At 41.5% G+C, this 18,357-nt stretch overlaps 1 protein-coding gene and 1 long non-coding RNA gene across 14 annotated transcripts in view; one reads left to right on the forward strand and one right to left on the reverse strand.

The window, feature by feature from the left end:
- Positions 1–18,357, forward strand: part of ATXN1 (ataxin 1) — a 474,819-nt gene that overhangs the window by 327,571 nt on the left and 128,891 nt on the right. For 5 of the 13 annotated variants that reach the window (XM_086841778.1, XM_086841847.1, XM_086841802.1 and 2 more), the window contains one exon: positions 7,982–8,124. The exons of the other annotated variants lie outside the window; for them this stretch is intronic. The gene's annotated coding sequence lies outside the window, so the exon portion shown is untranslated. The remainder of the gene's footprint in view (positions 1–7,981; positions 8,125–18,357) is intronic. 13 annotated transcript variants of the gene reach the window in all.
- On the reverse strand, positions 3,858–8,590 carry LOC147655729 (uncharacterized). Its single transcript, XR_015273801.1, has 2 exons — positions 8,492–8,590; positions 3,858–6,180 (listed from the first exon to the last, which is right to left on the reverse strand). It is a non-coding gene; the product is annotated as an uncharacterized LOC147655729 (long non-coding RNA).

The raw sequence follows: 18,357 nt of genomic DNA on the forward strand, positions 1-18,357 counted from the left end.
CACCAAGCTGTAGGTGACCAAAACCTCTGGGATGGCAGAATCTTAGAGGCAGAACCTGTAATGATTCTCAGCAGTTTTGGTTTTAACTGCTAATTAAAAGAATATATATATATATATATTTTCAGAGGAAAGTAATCATAACTTGGAAGAAGGTCAGTCGTGTTCATGCCAATGATTGTTTATTAATGTGGTCATGGTCTGGAGATGAAACTTTTGTGAAAGGGAAATTCAAGTCCTAGACATCAGAGCTCACAACTAGTCAGCCTGGATGAAGTTGGTTTCTTTCTGGAAGGTAGAGGTTGGGTCCAAAGGAAACGCAGAAGGTACAATGCAAAGGAGACAATTAATTTGGTTTTGGGTAAATTTGGAATAAAATACAGTATGCTATACAGAAAGGATTGCGCTTTTCTCACATGTAATTTTAGTGTCCTATTACTGTGCTGACTCACTAAATGACTTCAGTTTCAGTCTACATTTGGTTTAAATTACTTCAGAGGCCTGCATTTGTATGCTGCTCTGTAAAGTAATTCTCATCTGTAATCCAGATTTTTTCCTTTTGTTCGGCATTTCAACTGACTTGTCTCTTTTCATTTTCCAGGTCTCTGTTTTACTAACATTTGAAACCAATCTCTTTTTGTGCCTGCTTGGGCCCTGCAACTGGCAAAATTTTTCAACAACAGATAGAACAAGGAATGAATCATTGCTTTCTGCCTTTCCATTAAATTACCTAAACCACTACTCATAAATATTGCTTTATGTATGGTACAGCAGCATGATTATCTCACTGCATTGATGGAACAGTGCTGGAAGTGAATATAATTTTTCTTCTATTACATCTTTAATGAGCTTCAATTAAAAATAGTGTGTTGGCGTGCCAGAGTAGATGTGTTATTCTCAGAACTTTATTGAAGCCCTTTTGCCTGTTAGGTTTGGTTGACATCATGTTGTTCTGAAAACCATGATGGACATGATGTGATTCTGAAAACCGTAAGAATCAAACAACAGAAAACCGGAAAAATCTGCTTTGGTAGGTGAAAGTTCACAAGACAGTAAAATCTGGTGACTGGAAAGATTCAGGTCTGTACTGAATGGAAAGGCTTGCTTTTTGTTTGTCTTTGAGGGTGAACTTTTAAACATATAGTTAAAAAAATAATCACAAAGCAGCAGGTTTCTGCAGAGCTCCAGTTAAGTCCCTGATCACTTGACACCTGTGGCAGCAAGTCTGAGTCACAGATAGCAAAAAGCTGTGAAGCCTAATACTCTCAGTATTCAAAAACACACCTACGTAGGAGTTTAATTTCAAGTACCTCTTTTAGCTCTGGGTTCTCCCCCCCCCTCCCCAAACCCAAGAAATTTTAAGAGTCATTCTTAGAATTTTGCAGAGAAAAATTTTCCCAGCACTTGTGGATTTGTGAAGTATTGACATCACTTAGAGATCAGAAAATAGCTCTGTCAGTTTTAGCTTGATGGCATTCCATTCTCTTCTCCAAAAAACCTGATGAATTACAACGCATGAGTCAAAGTTTTCTTGGAATTTTCTTCCCTCCCCTCCCCCTCACTCCTTGTGCAATTCCATGGCCATTTTTAGCATTGAGGGCAGCTCTCCAAAGAATGTCTGTGTGCTTGAACTGTGATTTCTTGAAAGTCCAGAACAAAATAGAGTTGTGTCAGACGACAAAAAATCATTCCATGTTTCTACGCATTTTTGTAACATTACGTGAGCTTTATTGAAGAATGCACAGCAACAGGCAGGAGATGTCTGATAGAGAGGTGTTGCATCTTCAGCAGCATGAAGATCTCACTATCATGCTGCTTCATTATGTTGTGAGGAGTTTTTGCTTAATTATTTCTGTGTTCTATCAGCTGTTCTCAGGGAAGTTGCCTGACAAAACAAATTATCAGTGATTTGGGAGACTTGGACCAGCTTGAAGCACTTGTTGAACCACCGCGTCCTTCTGTCTTTGCCTCAGTTTGAAAACCAAGGATTTTGTATTTAATGTATTTTAGCAGGCTGCTGAGAGTAGAAATACTAAGGACAAAGAATTGTGGGGGTACTACTGTTACCTAAGTGATGTGGTATGTTTAAGATAAACAGTGTTGTCAGCTGTTCTTGGCAAAACCCCTGGGGTTACGATGAGTGAAATTTTAACTCTGAACGGGTTTGGCTTTTTTAACTTGAGGAACTGGCCTGTATCATGCATATTCGAATGTGTCAGAGTGAATGTGTGAAATATGAAACTGCTGAAAAGAAATGTGAGGGGGAAGACAGGTTAAAGTGGTTGTAAATGGAAGATCTGTGTATTTTACTTCTGCACTAGATAAGTACTTTACTTAAAATTGGCCAGAAAAAAAAAAGAGACAAGAAAAAAATGCAAGTGTCCCCTTAAGAGTTGCTGTGTCAAATTTGAAGAATGATTTGAATTGAGTCATTAAAGTGTGAAATGGAGGGATTTTAGTTCTGCTTTAAATTATGCATCTCAAATTAACCTTAGCTGTGGAGTCTCTGCTGACGCCCCCATAATGACACATTATTGGTACTAATGGCTTCTTTGTGACTTGAGATACAAACAGACATCCTAGACAGAAACATTTTGGCTTTGAACTAAATAAGACACACGGCGTGCATTTCTACCTTGGGTTTCAGTTGCAAATCCCTGCTCGCCTGGTGCTCATGAGCTTTTTTCAGTTTCCATGCACTGCTCCCCATCCTGGCAGGCGAGGGCAGCTGAATGAAAACCTGCTTCACAAGCTTTGAAGAGCAGGAGAGCAATCAATCTGGAGTGAATGTGAAGCCTGTCCAGACACTGAACGCTGTAGGGAGCCAGAACAAAGACTGGGATGTGGGTAGTGGTCAGGGAGGGGGAACTTCCAGTAGATGATAATCTCAGGAGGAAAAGGCCCCAAGATTGTGAGGGAAATGGAGAAGAGATGCCAGGGCTTAAGGAGGAAGTTGCTAAATAAGGGAGGGGTGAGATTATAATGTAAAATAAGCAGCAGAGGTTAGTCAACCCTTTATGTGCTTTCTGACGTAAAAAGGGGCTGTATCTGTGCAGCTCTGTTCACTCTCTTTTGAAGCTCATTATCATAATTTGAAAAATTCCACCTCTACACAGAATCACCCACGGGCTTTGCAGCTTTCTTTGTGCTGTTGGTGTCTCTCCTGGGACAAGGATGGTAGCTACTACTTCAGTGTAGCTACTGGGTGGGCAGAGTGAGCGTGGCTGTGAATGAGTGAGAATGGCATTGCCTGGGGTGCTGGGTACACCAGAAAATGCACAGAATTTTACATGCTGATGAAAAAGGAGGAGGGGTTTGGGCAGGCAAACCCAGAATTTAGACCCTGACATCTCTTCCCAAAGATACTCACTAGCTCATTGTTTCATCTGAGTTTTCTCAGTGGAATGTTAATATCCACGATTGCCTCCCCTTTCAAGCTGCAGTTCTGGGAATTTGCTTGTTGGCTATGGCAGGAGCGATGGAGAAGTGCTTCTGCCCCGTGGCTGTGTTGTGTGGTGTGTTACAAGGCTGTGTGACTTTATGTGACTTTCTCTATGGATCTCTCAGCAGAGAGTGCTGTGGAGTAAGTAATCCTGTGGTATTCTGGATGGAAAGCAGGACAGCATTTGACTATATAGAATCAAATACTAAGAGAAGTATTCAGAGGCCTTCTTTGTATTTCTGCAAGGAGCCACATTCCTGAATTGGTACCCCAGAATTGAAAAAAAAAAAAAAAAAAAGTAGGTGTGCATCACATCACATTTACTAATGCATTAGAGATATTTATATGAATAATTAAAACACCATTTAGAATTGACACAGTAATAGAACAAAATGTGTTTTGTCACTTTTCTGTTCCTTTTTGTCGATTGATTAATTTATTGATTTCTTCCATAAATTTGGAGTAGGTATTCTAGACATTACTGTAAATTAGCAAGACTGTGCTTTTTAATAAGCTGTTGAAAGCATTAATGGAATGAAAAGAAGTCAGAATTTGGTAATAAAGATCTGAGAAACAGAGATCTAGAACATATATCTAGTGTTTTGCTTCAAATAGGTTTGTAAAATATTAGAGCCTTTGTTTGTCCCACCTGTTAATTAAAAAAAAAAAAGAAAGTATTTTATATTCATTATGAATATCCAAACAGCACATCAGAAAAAAGGGAAAAATTAGGCAACAAGCTACCTTAGACTTTCCATTGTATTTATAGTTAACTTTAGGCTGGTTGAAGTCAGTGGGAACATGTGTGGGACGGAGGACAGAACTTCACTGTTAAAGAGACCACAGTCCTTCTGAAACCATGTGTGAAAAAAGGAGTAAACTTCTGAAACTGAGGTCTGGAAAACAGACAGGTGTTATCCAAGATACCAAGAATTAGGAATTATATTAAATTTCATGCACATATGCACACAAAATATTTGTGTATTTATCAGTTCAGATTTCTTCTGGTTTATATATTTGATTTTTTCCTTATTATTTATGTTTAGTTTATTAATCTGTTTTGTCATATTTTTTCCTACCTTCAAAAAAACCTGCTTTATGAATATGCTAGAATGCACACTTAACAAGAACCCTTAACAATTTTAAAATCAGTATTGTTCTGATTCCTTTTCAGGGCTGTGTTTCTCCATTTTTCAGCTACAATGGACAATTTGTTGTAACACTTGGATTGGCATCATATGTTTTGTTTGGTACCGTTGTTGTAGCCATGTTTGGAATATGTATTTTCATAGGCATTTTTGGGGGCAGTTCTGGATGCCATCAGAGGCTTGTACTTCTGCCTCCCATCCACTGGTAATGTCCAGACTTCACTGAGGAGAAAGAGGTGAGCTGGCAATAGCCACGGTCTGTTAGTCTGCGTTTTAGCTCTGATTTGAGGGAATGGTTACTGCTCCAGGCTTAATTTGAGGTGCCTTACTCTGTTGCCTTAATACAAAATAAGTGTTAGAAACTGCTGCACAAGGGGATATAGAATATCTCAATATGGAAAGTGCTGCATAAAATCATTCCACTTACTGTTACTGGTTGTCACACCAACAGTGACTATAAATGAAGGCTATTAGAGGGGGAAAAAAATCATATTATTTCAGTTAGTTTATTTTGTGCATACTTGACAGCCCGCTGTCTATAGTTAGTTACATGATTTCTTGGGATAGACGGATTTCTCTTTATTCGTGCGTGGCTCTTTCAGCTGTAGGGGAAAGAAAATACTTAAGGATCAGAAAATGTGTCTATAAAGCCAGGAACAATTGTCTGCAACCTCAAGAAGATATCTCAAAGGATATAACTGCTTTTTACTCATCTTCCAAAAGCAGCTCAGTTCCGGAATAACAGTGCTCTTTTGGGCTATATTTCAAGATGGTATGATTATTCTCAGACAGGAATTATAAGGATCGATAGCAAACCCAACACATCCTTTCTTTTCATGACAGATTCACTGATTGCCACCAGAGCAGTAATAATGCACTGGTCAGCATAAACAGCAGAAGCAGTAATCATGGATTTTTGTCTCCATCTTAACATGTGTTTAAGGTTACACAATTTGTTGTGATGGCTTTGCACCCACAGGTCATGAGGAAGGAGAATTGTTTGATCTGTTCACCTTCCTTTCTCTTTTACTTTTATGCTTCCTCCTTGGGTTGGGGCTGGGCTGTTTGGTGACTCTCCAGGAACAGAGCAGAGAGAGCATGCCTGTCCAAAAAGATAAGAGAAAGGTCATTTGGAGATACCAGTGGTTTACAAGGTGCGGGTTTTCTTTGTATATCCTGCTTGGGAAGTAGTAAAGACCAGGATTTTCCATGAGTGTGTGTCAGGAGCCCTTCTGCATTGGGGTTTTGATGGAGCTGAGTGCAAGGTTGCTTTTCCTCAGTGGAGGGCCCTGTGCTTTTGCTGTGTTTTGGCAGCTTGACACAGCAGTGGATAGGTAACCTATGCATATGAGTTTCAGGTTTTATTTATTTTTTTTTTATGTGTTGTCCTCAATTTACTGAAGCTCTGTGACTTTTTAACCTGCTGTCTGTAGGCCGTTGTTTTACAAGCTCATTAAGGTGGCGAGGATAGCGATGGCAGCGATCCTGCCCCCCTCATGGGTGCTCATTAGATGGCTTCCTTGTGCTGACATAAGCGTTGTGTAGTCATGCTCTGAGCTGGATCTGGGAAAGGATCCAAGTTAAAAATAATCCCTAAAAAAAAGAGAAAGAAAAAAAAAAAAGGTAAGTTTTCAGCAGAATCTGTTCCTGGATCTAGCTTGCCACCATTCTCATGCTGGCCTGGAAAGCATGAGGGTTTGTACTGGCACAGAGGGGGGTGAGGAGGAGCAGCTGGGGCAAGGTGGTCAGGGGTGTACTGCTGGCAGCAGGGATGCTGCCTGCTTGTATGATGTCAGCCTGAGGAAATGGGGCTCTTGTGAGTGTGCTGCCTGTCTTTCCTTAAATGCATCGGCCCACTAACTTCCACAGTTGTGAGGCAGTTTTGTCCAAATTTGCCTGAAATGCAATGTTGAAGGGGTGAAGGTCCCCTGAACTCAGCAATTTATGGTGTCTGGTAGGCAGACCCAAATCAACTCTCCCCAGTGACCAAAAGTTGTCATCTGGGGCTCAGCTGCTGACCTTGCCAGGCCTCCTCTTGTGGCACAGTCCCACTGTCCCAGTCTGGGTTGAATTGTGCCCGTTTTGCCATGGGGCCAGCTGTTGAATAGCCGATGGGAGAAGAGCACTTTGTGCTCTCTGGGAGTGGCCGTTCATTTCAAGGGGCAGGGACGGTTTGTCTCCTGGATCCTGACTGCACAGGGAGCTGCATTTCCAGTTGTGGGGTGGTTTTTAAATTTGTTTTCTGTGTTAGTTTTGTTGTTTTTTTAAATTCTGCCTAGGTATCAAAATTTCTGGAAACTGGGATAGAAGCAAGACTCCCTTCAGTTTTTTTGGTGTGGCCAACTGTTTAACCCTGAGGTCAAACAAGTGACAAACTAGCTGCACCTCTGCATAGCTTCCCTTGACTATCTGGCAGCAACTTTGTGCCCTGCTCGCTCCAGGTTCCAGTGTCATAAGGCTGTGCTCCTCTTTGGTGGGTGTGCCTGGGTTTCACCTGCCCAGCCTGCCCTGCTGCACGGGCAGCCTTGCTCTGCTGAGGAGCTAAGATGAAGACACACATTGTGGTTTCCTGCTGTTTTGCTTTGTAACCAGTCCACTGGTAAATATAGCTTGTGTGCGGTTATAAATTCATTCTCTCGTTATGGGTGGTTGTTGTGCAATAATTCTGTAGAAATTACAACCAAGAATTGTTGTGGATTTTTTGTTTTGTTTATTTATTTATTTTTGCACTTGATATGCCCTGCAGTGAGAAGAGCAGGCTTTGGTTTCTGCCCTAACAAAGACAAGGCCACAAGCAGGTGTCAGCCTTTGGCATGAAGGCACCTTCTAGCAGGCTGCTGACTTTTGTGTGGCTTTCTTTTGTGTGGCGAGAGACGAGCACTGCGAGGGAAATCGGGACATGTGCTATTTGGACACTTTTATTTTTTCTTGCTTTACTCTGTGGGTAGACAGGTTGTCCTTCCCTGCGGGTTTGGTGCTGCACATGTGTTTGTTCTGAAATGAACCTCTCCTGTCTCTCTGGAGGTGTTGGTTGTACATTTCGTGAAGCCCTTGTACCTCTGGCAGCTTCCAGCCCTGCTCTCTGGGCAGTCCTCTGGGTCCGGCTGCCGGGCTGAGGCCCTAGGGCCTGGGGTCTCTGGCCCCCGCAGAAGTGCTCAGGTTCTGCTCCCCAGAGGTCTTCCCTTCATATGTGGGCCCCCTCCCGTGATCCCTCCTTCTGTTCAGATGTGGAATCAAAAGAAGTGTGGGGGTTTTGTTGATTTTTTTTCCCCTCCTGTTTCTTTATTTAAAATTCCAGTCAAGCAGATCCAGAACAGTGCTGGTCCCTGCTGCGTTCTCATTTTCCTCTCATCCCTCCTTTAATTTTACATTATTCCCTGCACTGTGTTTGCAGGCCATATGTGTCCTTTGAACTCTGAAGAAGCTGTGCCAAAAGGAAGCCTTCTTCTCCTCCTCCCCTCCTCCCATCGTGGAGCCGCTCTTAGATAATTGCAATTAGTAGACAATGCGGAGCGAACGCAAATGTGAAGTTCGTCGGTGAGTGTCTGCAAATTTCCCGAGAGCTTCAGAAACGCTTGCGCTTGGTCTCTGCTTTTGCCCTTTAACCCTGCGGCGGTTCCCGGAGTCCGAAGCAGCTCTGGGAGGCGTTTACAGCCCGCATTTTCCTCCCGCCGTTCCCGGCCGGGCACAGGCGCTGCCGAGGCCTTGGCAGGGAGCCGCGGCTCCGGCGGGGATCCTGCGCCGAGGGAGGGGGAGCTGCCTGTCCTTGTCTTACGGCACGGGGGAATGGGGGCTCCAGGGCCCAGCTGTACTGGGACAAGCCTTTCCTTCGGCCCTGCTGCCGGGAGAGGCGGGCAGGTTGCCTGCAGCAAGCTCTGACAGGAGTGGGAAAAGTAAAACTCACCCTGTTGAACAAGAAGTGGGAGGATTCCTTCTTGTCGTTCATGGGGTGTGGAGCAGAGGGACGGACGTGCTGCCGGGCCAGCTGCTGGTCAGGGGGCTTAGCATCAGCTGCTGGCTCGGCCAGAGGGATCGCTGCCGGGCTGGCATGTCCTGTTCAAAGGGGACGCTCTCCGTGAAGAAGGGTGACAAATGCCTTTTGTGTCCCCACCTCCTTTAGCCTCTGAGAAGTGTCTCCCGTGTTAAACCAGGTTTCTGACCTCATTTCTCAAAGGAGTTTTAAATGGGGAGAAATAGGAGTATTAATTAGTGCCCCGTTAAGTACTTGTAGTCAAGTATGATAATTTTCTTGAAAAGATAATGTATTAGATGAATAAAAATACTCTCCATTAAAAAATGAACACAAAGTCATTTTAAACCACAAAGATTATTGTACATTTCTGAAAAATTGATGTGATTAAAGCGAAATATATTTAATAAATTAAAAAGACCCTGTAAGGCTGTTTAACTTGTTGGTCTCATATTAATTATTTTCAAATCTCGTGCTAGAGGACTTGGACCTTACCTGCAAGGATGGGAAGTGATTTCTTCCCTCACTTCATTTTTTGGCTCGTAATTATTAGGTCTGAGTTGTGAGTGTGTTGATTTTCCCTTGTTTTCTGAGGGGGTTTTGTTTGTTTGTTTTTGTTTTTAATATTGTGTGGGTTTGTTTGTTTTTGTTTTCTGATGTCTTCTCAGAGATTGGCCACAGCAAAAAGCCAGACCCTAGACAGTGATCAGAAATTATATGGAGATTTCCTTGATGGATTTAGTTAATGTGACCTACTCATGTACTGCTGTTTGGATTTGGAGCTGAGGAAACTCCAAATAGCTGAGTATTATCAAGGATATTTCCTCCTGTTTGGCTTGTCTGTGATGTGGTATAGATTGTGTCTGCTAGGATCACATAGACTTCCTTCAGTTACTTCATGTGACTTCACACAAGTTATATTAATTTTTTCCACACATAGTTTGCCCCTTAGATTATTTTTGGTTTAGGAACTTCCTGAACTCTCTACTGAGCTTTTACACGTTCAGCTACTTAATGAGAATTGCTCTGTATGTTGTGGAAGGCAATAAAGTAAATGGTTGGAGCTGGAGACATAACCCAGATCTATGTGTTTGCCTGGTCATTTGTGAAGTTTATGCGTTGACTTTGGGAGGACATAAGAAGCTCATTGTAAAACTGGGTTTAAATAATAGTCTGTTTAAAAAACTTCAGGTTTTGTGGCATTAGGAATGAAGGCACTTCCTCCCCGGTCTCATCAAAAACGTTGCAAGTATTTTATTCCCCTCTTGCTTGGCATGTTCTCTTGTTAGGGGGTATCTACAGGACAGGTATGTGGTATGTGATTCTACCCAAACTTGTGTTCCCTATAACACATCTGTGGTATAGATTCAGAGAATGCTAGCAGTCAGTTCTCAAGGTCTCCTCATTTACAATTTGTTATGATTTAGGTGCCTGAAATCCATGTGACCTTTTGAAAATATTCCTCCAACAGACTAGAAAATAGAAGAGAATTTGGGTACCATACAGTGTTCTCTCAGATGCCTTCTAAACTTTCAGGCTATTTGATAATGTGAGTGCTATTTTATTTTTTTTTTTATTTAAGGCACATTTTTAAGTATTCTCTATCTTTAAGAAGACAGCCTTTGCATCTGATTCTCCACCCTTGCATTTTGCTTCCAGCTTTTCTCTTCTTGTCCTGTTGCAGCTTTGACAAGCTTATGCAACTGAGGTGATGATAGCTTCCTCCATTTCTGTTTTATCTAAAGGTGCTTCTCTCAGCAGAGCCCTTACAGACTACACATGTGAGCAAGAGAAAGATATTTTACTTGCCTTTAGGACATTAGAAGAGCCTGCAGTGGCTGGATAATTGACTACTGAAAACCTTGAGACATTTCTTCTTTTGCTTGAGAAGGTGGTGGTGGCTGGGGCTCCTTGGTGGTGTATACAAATAGCTCTGGAATTCAAGGAGAGTGTTGTCTGTGTTAAATGGTGCTCACATAAATGTATGGGAGTTGTTACTCTGTTGTTACTATACCAAGTGCCTCCCAGGATGAAGGGTCTCTACTGCCATAATGTTTAAAAGTATGATTATTAGTCTTTTCTGGTCTTAAATGATACCAAGTCTGTCCCCTGAAAATTACCTTGAAAATCCTCTTAGTACAAGTGATCTCATTTTCAAAGCCACCTCCTCAGGTTACAACTAAACTAACCACCCAACTGGCTGCCTGTTGTGGCTGCTGCAATGACACCCGCAGGCGTGGCCATGTCGATGTCCCTGTGCACAATCCATTTTGCATGGTTCCCACTGCGCTGGTTGGCTTCCCTTGTTGTTTGTGTGTAATTTCCTCACCACTCACAGAGGACACAGTCAGACTTTTTAATATTATGACACTGCAGCTATAAATCTGTCAAAACTGCAAGGGCATAACAAAGAGTAGATCTGACCGATGGCTGTTATCTTTTTCTTTGCATTTCCCTGGAATTCTAGCTGACAGCGACCCTTAATATAAATTCATTATTTGCAAGGAGCTCTGTTTAAGCTAGCAAATTATTGTGCCAATGTGTGACACTAACCATACTGCAGAATAAAGAGAGCGGTGAAGCATTTATGATGCTAAAATAATTTCAGGTCGTGTCTTTTTTTTTTTTTTTTTTTTTTGTGTAGTTTTGCTTTTATTACTAGTGCTGAAATGGTTCTTGCAGCACAAGTGAGAAAACCAGACTGAACCTCCTGTTTTTTTGTTGGGCTCCCAGCTGGAAATCCCTCCCTCGATTTTCCATTGATAAAAGTGTCACAAAGGGAATCCAGAGCAGAGGAATAGGCGGAAATAGAACAATGCAAAGTCTTGGACTTGAATCACAAAGAAAGTTAACTAATGTAGAAATGGTACTGGACGAGCTGCTGCTCCTTTCATGACCAGGTTCATTTACCTGTGGTCTTAGCATTTGTGGCTGCCCTCAAAGCCGTGTAACAAATCAGCTATTTATTCTCTTTTCTGTGGAGGCTCTTTAAAAGGACATTGCAGAGCATTTTCTTCTCCCCCTTGCTATGGACTGCTTTATTTGACCTTCAAGAATACAGAGTCTCAACAGGGGCTGGAAAACTCGCATACAAGAATGCTTTTATTGTTAATCTATAAAACATGTCTTTCACTAATAAAATAAAGATGTGACATTTATAGAGCTCTGATAAGGAACATGGCAGTGGAAAAGGCCCAGGTCTCCTGCTGTTTAAATTAAGGGCAGCTGATTTCAGGGAGAGAAGAACCAGGCTTGTTAAATGAGCATTTTAACACGTGCATTCAGGTGTTCCCATGATGCTCAAAAAACTTCCAGGAGTATTTTGCAAGAATTGAGAAGTAACACCATAGAGAACTTCGTTCATTTAAGTGACTGAAAGTAATTGGTACTCTTTCAGAGTTTTTTGAGAGGGAAGATTACTTGAGTTTAGTTGCATTAATTAGTTGGTTAAGGGTATACTTTTCCTGGACTTTCTTAGCATTGTATCTCTAAAAGAGTGGCTTCTGTATTGCTGCTGTGTTTGACCTTTGAGTCAGGGTGAAAGAGCTGACACCATGACGTTTGCCAGTGTCTCTGTGGTCACCTCCCTGTCACGTGCCGTAGGTGAGGGTCTACAATGGTGTGACGGAGGGGCTTGGAAGCCTCTGTGGAAGACAAGTGGTGCATGTCTTGTGCTGAGGGCAGCAGGGAGTGCGATGGTCTGTGACAGAAGCTCAGTCCTGAGTGTGGCAGTGACCCGTTTTGCTGCAGTGGGAGCAGCAGGTGCTCAGCACCCCGCACCAGTGCGCAGCACACGGCTGTTGCAGACCTGGATCTCTTGAGCTTTGCTGAGAAGTACTGTGGTTGTCCTCTGGTATACCATCCCATATGAAAGACTAAGCCTTGCTCTTGTCTTTCCCTCCTGTTCTGCTCTGCTCTTTTTTCCCCCCTTTTCCCCTTTTCCTGTCTTTCTTAAACCTGCCAAAATGAGATACCCACACACTGAAGTCTGTTTCCTTGTTCTGATGGTTTATTGTGTTGGGGTAACAAGAACATACACAGTTATTGAAGTGTGGAATGATAATATAGCAGGAATGGGTTATGTAATGAGCAAATAAGTGGGATATGCTTGGCCTATCCATATGTTACTCAAGGGTAAGGAAAATACGCAGAATAGTGAGTGTACGAGAAGAAAGACTGGAAATAGTGTTTGGATTTACTGGACATTTCAAAGCTCTTCCTCTGACCCTGTAAATCAAAGTGGTTATATTTTGTGCTGCGTTTGGTTTTTTTTATTTAATTATTATTGGGCCACCCTTCCTTAAAGCCAAAAAAAGATATGCAGCAGACAAAACCACTTTAAGTTGAAAACCAAGTAAGAATAAATCATGGTGTGCTACCTTAAAAATGCTATTAAGAAATTGCTTTCCAGTGAAGCATAGTGAAACCTAGGAGTAGTAACTGCTTTAAGTGATACAATTTGTCTAGCATTTTGACAGTGCAGGAGTTTTTTCTTCTTGTCACTGTAAAAGTCAGTAAAGTTTTGTTTCTTACTGCCTCCACTCTGCCCAACATGCTGTTTCCATGCCGAGATGGACTCTTCAAGCCTGTGCCTTTTCATCATAATGAGAATACATGAGAGATATGTACTCTGTGTATGAGTAAACACAACAACCCAGGCCATTTATTTTCATCATTATTTTGCATAATATGCATGCAAATACCGTATACAGCAGAGGAAGATGCTAAGAGCCAATTCTTACTAGATCCTAAATGGGATACTAGTTGGTGAATGATTGCAAATAAAGCTACCCCACACTGTCCTTAAGAGACTTAGTTTTGGAAAAGGCATGTTATCTGTGATAGTGGGCAGAGCATTCACTGAATCAGAGTGTTTTTGTTTAAGAAAGGGCTGCCAAACATTGAAGGCAGGGAAAGCAGTATTGTTTTTTCATGCTCTTTCTGCCAAAGAAGCAAAATAAGGTAACAGAAGAAAGGGGTAACATTCTGAAGGCGTTTGGGTTTTTTTTTCTGTTACAAATAAAAAATGAGATGTTTATAAGAAATGAGGGCAATTTAGATGATTGTTCTGCTTTGGACAATTGTAACACTAATAGGATGGGAGCAGTATAAGCAGTTGCTACAATTATAGCTGCAGTTACTAAGAGAAATCCATGTTCTGTTATTTGAATGAAGCATTCACTGTGTGGCTGAAAAGCAGCAGTATCTTAAAGAGACAGGGAAGGAAAATTATCCTCTTTTTTGTTTTGTTTATTTTATTATCCATGTGCTTTTTTTGAGAAAGTTTGTGCGATTGATCCAAGAGTTCAAATCCAGTCTTTCCTTTGCACCCAAAGCAGTCTAAACAGTTTGAAAAAGAGAGTAAATGTGCATTTAAAAAGCATATATGTATACATATAAAGATGGAAGTATCTGCAAGAAAGCAGTATGGAACGATTGCGCTAGTATTCTCTGCAGCCCGCTAAAACTTATGGGTCGTGCACAAATTATTCAAAGGGTAATTTCCCTTCCATTTTCATCAGGTTTCTTAGTATTGTGAGCCATTATTTGCTTCCTTTCAGTGAAGTGTAAACAAACATTACTTTTCTTTGTGGTTGCAGCTGAATTTTACTCATTAGAGAGATTACAACACATGAACAGTTGCCCCTTTAGAGTACTGGCATTTAAGCAGTTTATAAGGAGTATGTTTATGCTTTGGATTGAGATCACTTGATGCTGGTGTTAGTCAAATTAGGGCTGAAGTAATGGAAATCTTAACTTTTCGCCCACTTCATGTATCTTTAACAATTTAGCATGTATGGTGGGCAGTTTCCAAATGCAAACAGATGGTGTGCTCATAAACACCAGGGCACAGAAAGGTGTTATTAATGCTGGGTTTGTCTCTTTATAAATGAAGGAGGCAGATCTACGGCTGGTACAAATTAGCATATCCCTGTCAAGTAAAGTTATGCCAACAAAGATGGAATGAGATTGTGTCTTTCTGGCCACTATTTTTAAACACAATGCTGGAAACTGCTCGTGTAGTTGTCTCTGTATGTGTGTTCTCTATTCCCTTACATTTTCTCTGTGGCAAAAGATGTTCTCTTAGCCATCCTTTTAAAATTTTTTCCAGATGACCAAATACAGTTTTTCAGCAGGTCTCAGCCTCTTTTCCTTTTTTAAATGCCTCTTATTCCTGTTTTTCCCATTTTCCAGTTTTAAATATGAAAGTAACTTCTTGCATCCCTATGCTTCCAGATCTAGCAACAGGATAGGACGTGTTCACTCTCCTTTCCTGCTTTTCCTATCCCTGAGGATTCATACATACTGAGGAATAGCTTGAATTTAAGCTCTAGTTATGTCTTGCAAAAAGCCCAACAAAATAGGGTTAGTCACACCTGTATAGTGCAGAGTGATTGAAAAAGTTAGTGCAGGTTGTGCTGGTTTGCTTTTTAAATCCTGCTGTGCTGGCTTGCAGCTGGCTCTGGACTTCCCAGTGGATAACACTGAACCAAATTGGATGAGCCATTCCCATTCAAAATGTCAAATTTGTGTTCTTAATTTCCAGTGAGGATGTAATGTGATAGCAAAATCGTTCTGTAAAGGGTCATACACTGTTTTACTGTCAGTTTGTGAGGCTCAGACAGAAGGAAATGATCAAAAACACTTGATGCTCGTTATTTATTAATTGAGTTCTGGCAGAGCCTTGCTACATTCTGGCTTTTTGTTTGTTTCTTTGTTTACAAACAAAAAAAAAAGACAAGCACAGTTCACAAAATAAACGAAAAGGGAAATTTGTTAACAAAGATTTCTGACAAGGAAGAAATGGGATTTGGGGGCATTTGAGTGGAGGTGCCTTGGAATACAGGGAGAGCAACTTGGCATTGTGTCACCCTCTCTGAGTGCTGCTCCTGAAAGAAAAGGATGCTTTAGAGAACAGCAGACCATGAATCTTCTATGCTGGCACGCTGGGTTACCAGAAAATATTTATTCTGGTAAGTTCTGTGGTGGGGATATTTAAAGTGCTTGCACTTTGCTGCTTGTATGGATTTACTTTCTTAAAAAACAAAAAACAAAAAAGTCTAACAAGAAGCTCCAACTGTTTCTTCACTTTTCTGTATCTCTGCCTTGTTTCTGTACATATTCAGGTAAAGAATAGTACATCAAAGTAATTGTGTCTTTCTTTGCTAACTATGGTTTCTTGACTTCAAAAGTCCCAAAGTCTACTTAGAGCTCAGTCTTCTGTTCTGCAGCGAACCCTGTGCACACAGACCCTTCCATAGATGCTGTGGCCATGTGGAGCTGTGTCAAAGCCTGGGGTGTGAACTTTACATTGATAAAAGGTCTGAAGATTCAGCTGCTGGCCTCCCCCACCTGACATTAAAAATTAACCAAATATAGGTGATTTTTTCACAGGGATAGCTAAGAACACATCTCTGATCAGCATAATCCTTCTGCCAAATTTTCAGACTTTCTCCAGAGCCTGAAGCCATTTTTATATCTCAGTAAATTAGCAACAGCAGCAGAAGTAAATTTTACAGAAACATACTTATTTGCCTGTTCTCTCCAAAATGGCTAGTTTTTTTTCCCTGAAACTTTCTCTCAAATATCAGTCTGAGGCAGATATCAGAGCATTTTAAAGAAAATATTTCAAAATATATTTTATGTTTATATTAAGCATTTTTTTTTATTATTAGAATATTAATTCACTTGCCAGAGTTGTAAAAAGCTAAATCCCGGCTCTAGAGGAGGAAGGTTGAACAGTCTTCAGCGTTGTGGTTGCTGTGAGAATTGCTTTCTTTGGGCTGCTGGTGTAAAGGTGTTGTGTTCAGCTGCAATTCTATATGCCCTGTCCTTGAGATACCCAATTCTCTGCCTTTCACTTTCCTCTACTCCTATTATGTGGAGTGGTAGAAAAGAATGGTGCAGGAGATCATTTTTTCCAGGTCACTTAGATCTGCATTGTTTCAACTCTCCTTTTCTTGTCTGCTTGACTTGACAATTGTTTCTTTCCTCCCTTTGAATTAGAGGTGGAACTTTAAAAAGGCAAAATACACAACGAGACCTGCTGGACTTTTGCTCTGGCCCTGTCCTCATCAGTTGAGTCCCAGGGGTTCTGCAACCTACTCAGTAAACAAGAAGCCAGTGTCAGCTGCTGAAGCTCCTGCTGCTTTTCTCTGCTTTTACACCATCAGTGCTTTTTGGACAGTAGTGGTTCCCAGCAGGGGTCTGTTGCAGTTCCTCTTGCCTGGTTAAGTGGCTGTGGTGGCTTTTCTTGAGCCATGTCTAAACCAGGACCTGGGAGGTGCTGCACAGTGTACCCATGTCTGCACAACTGCTGTGTTGAATTTGGCAGCATAACCAGTCAGGATACAGAAAATGTTTGCTCATCTGGGTCGCCTGAAGAGAACAGGCAGGTCTAGTCGGGGCAGGGCTACTGAAAGGACTTTGCAGACATGCAAGATTCCAGCTCTCCCTGGCTGTGAGCTGGCTCCCTGAAGCACTGCTAAAAATCCCCCTCGCTGTTCCTCTGTGCTCAAATCAATCCCAGTTGAAGCTGGGAGTAATATTTGCATACCTCACTGGTTGTTCAGGCTAAATTAATATTTGTCTAGCACACTGTGTTCCCCATATTGAAAGGACGACATGAACACTGCTGTTTCTAGGCAGCTACGTCCCGTGCTTGAATGTTGTAAATGTACTTAGCCAGGACAGACAAGGCTCATTGCATTTGTTTAGAAAAACCCTGTCAGTGCCTCGGCATACGTGTGAATGCATTTTTTTACACAGGTGATGTGTTTACTGTAAAGCTGGAGCTGTCCTCTGTTGGAATAGCCCTGTTTCAAAGGTTGGGGGCTGTGTTCATTCACCGTTCTTTATTCTGCTTGCCGCTGCATTGCATGCTGTGGGGGGGGGAGTATTATGTAGTTTTTTTCAGGGTCTTTCCCTGCTTATAGGAACGTTCCAGTGCATACATAAATCCCCTAGCAGTACTTTTTCTTATGCTGAGAACATAAATAGAGTAGATTATTGTCTGGTAAAGCTGATTGGTATTCCTTAAATCTTGATTTCATCCCTTACTTATTCACACATCATCTGCACAGAAGATATTTCTGCTGTCTTCTGAACTCTGTTTCACACAGCCCAGTGAGATGTTAAAAAATAATAATTTTATAAATCTTTGCTAAAGCAAATTAAAGCATTAAATGAAATCTGTGGGGAAAAATGAAATCTGAAAAAATAATTAATTCAAGCTAATAAATGTTCTGGTCATAGATTGTCAAAATTCTCCTACAGTGTGTGAAAGAGGGTGATTTCTCCAAAGGTCCTGCTTGCAGAGCATCTGCTGGAGATGACAGCATCAGGGAAAATAGAACAAGCTGTGGCATCAGTGCTGTTGCATGGTTGGCATCGTGGCCTGAAGAACAAAGCAGCACCATCTCCTGCCGGAAAACCTGGGCTGGTAGCTCTCAGCGCAAAGGATTCTGCTTGTTGTGTCATGCTGCCATAAATCCTGAGCAGCTCCATTGAAATGGAGGGAATTACTCCAGATTTATGCCACTTTCAGTGAAAAGAAGCTTTCTGCTGAATGGATTGGGACAGCCACTCGCCAGGTGGAAGGGAAAAAAGTGACTCAGCTTTCAGCAGTTGTTGCTGGTCACTGGCTTTTGCCAAGCGCAGAGTCACAGATTTCCTTTTTTTCAACCCCTTCATCTGCTCCCTGCCCCCTCTTTTTTTTTTTTTTTTTTTTTTTGTGGGTTTGTTTTTGGTTTTGTTTTGGCTTGGTTTTTGTTGGTTTTTTTTTAATTCGGTGAGTGACT

This window comes from Cyanistes caeruleus, chromosome 1 (genome assembly GCF_971803275.1).
Source record: "Cyanistes caeruleus chromosome 1, bCyaCae1.hap1.1, whole genome shotgun sequence".
Lineage (NCBI taxonomy): Eukaryota > Metazoa > Chordata > Aves > Passeriformes > Paridae > Cyanistes > Cyanistes caeruleus.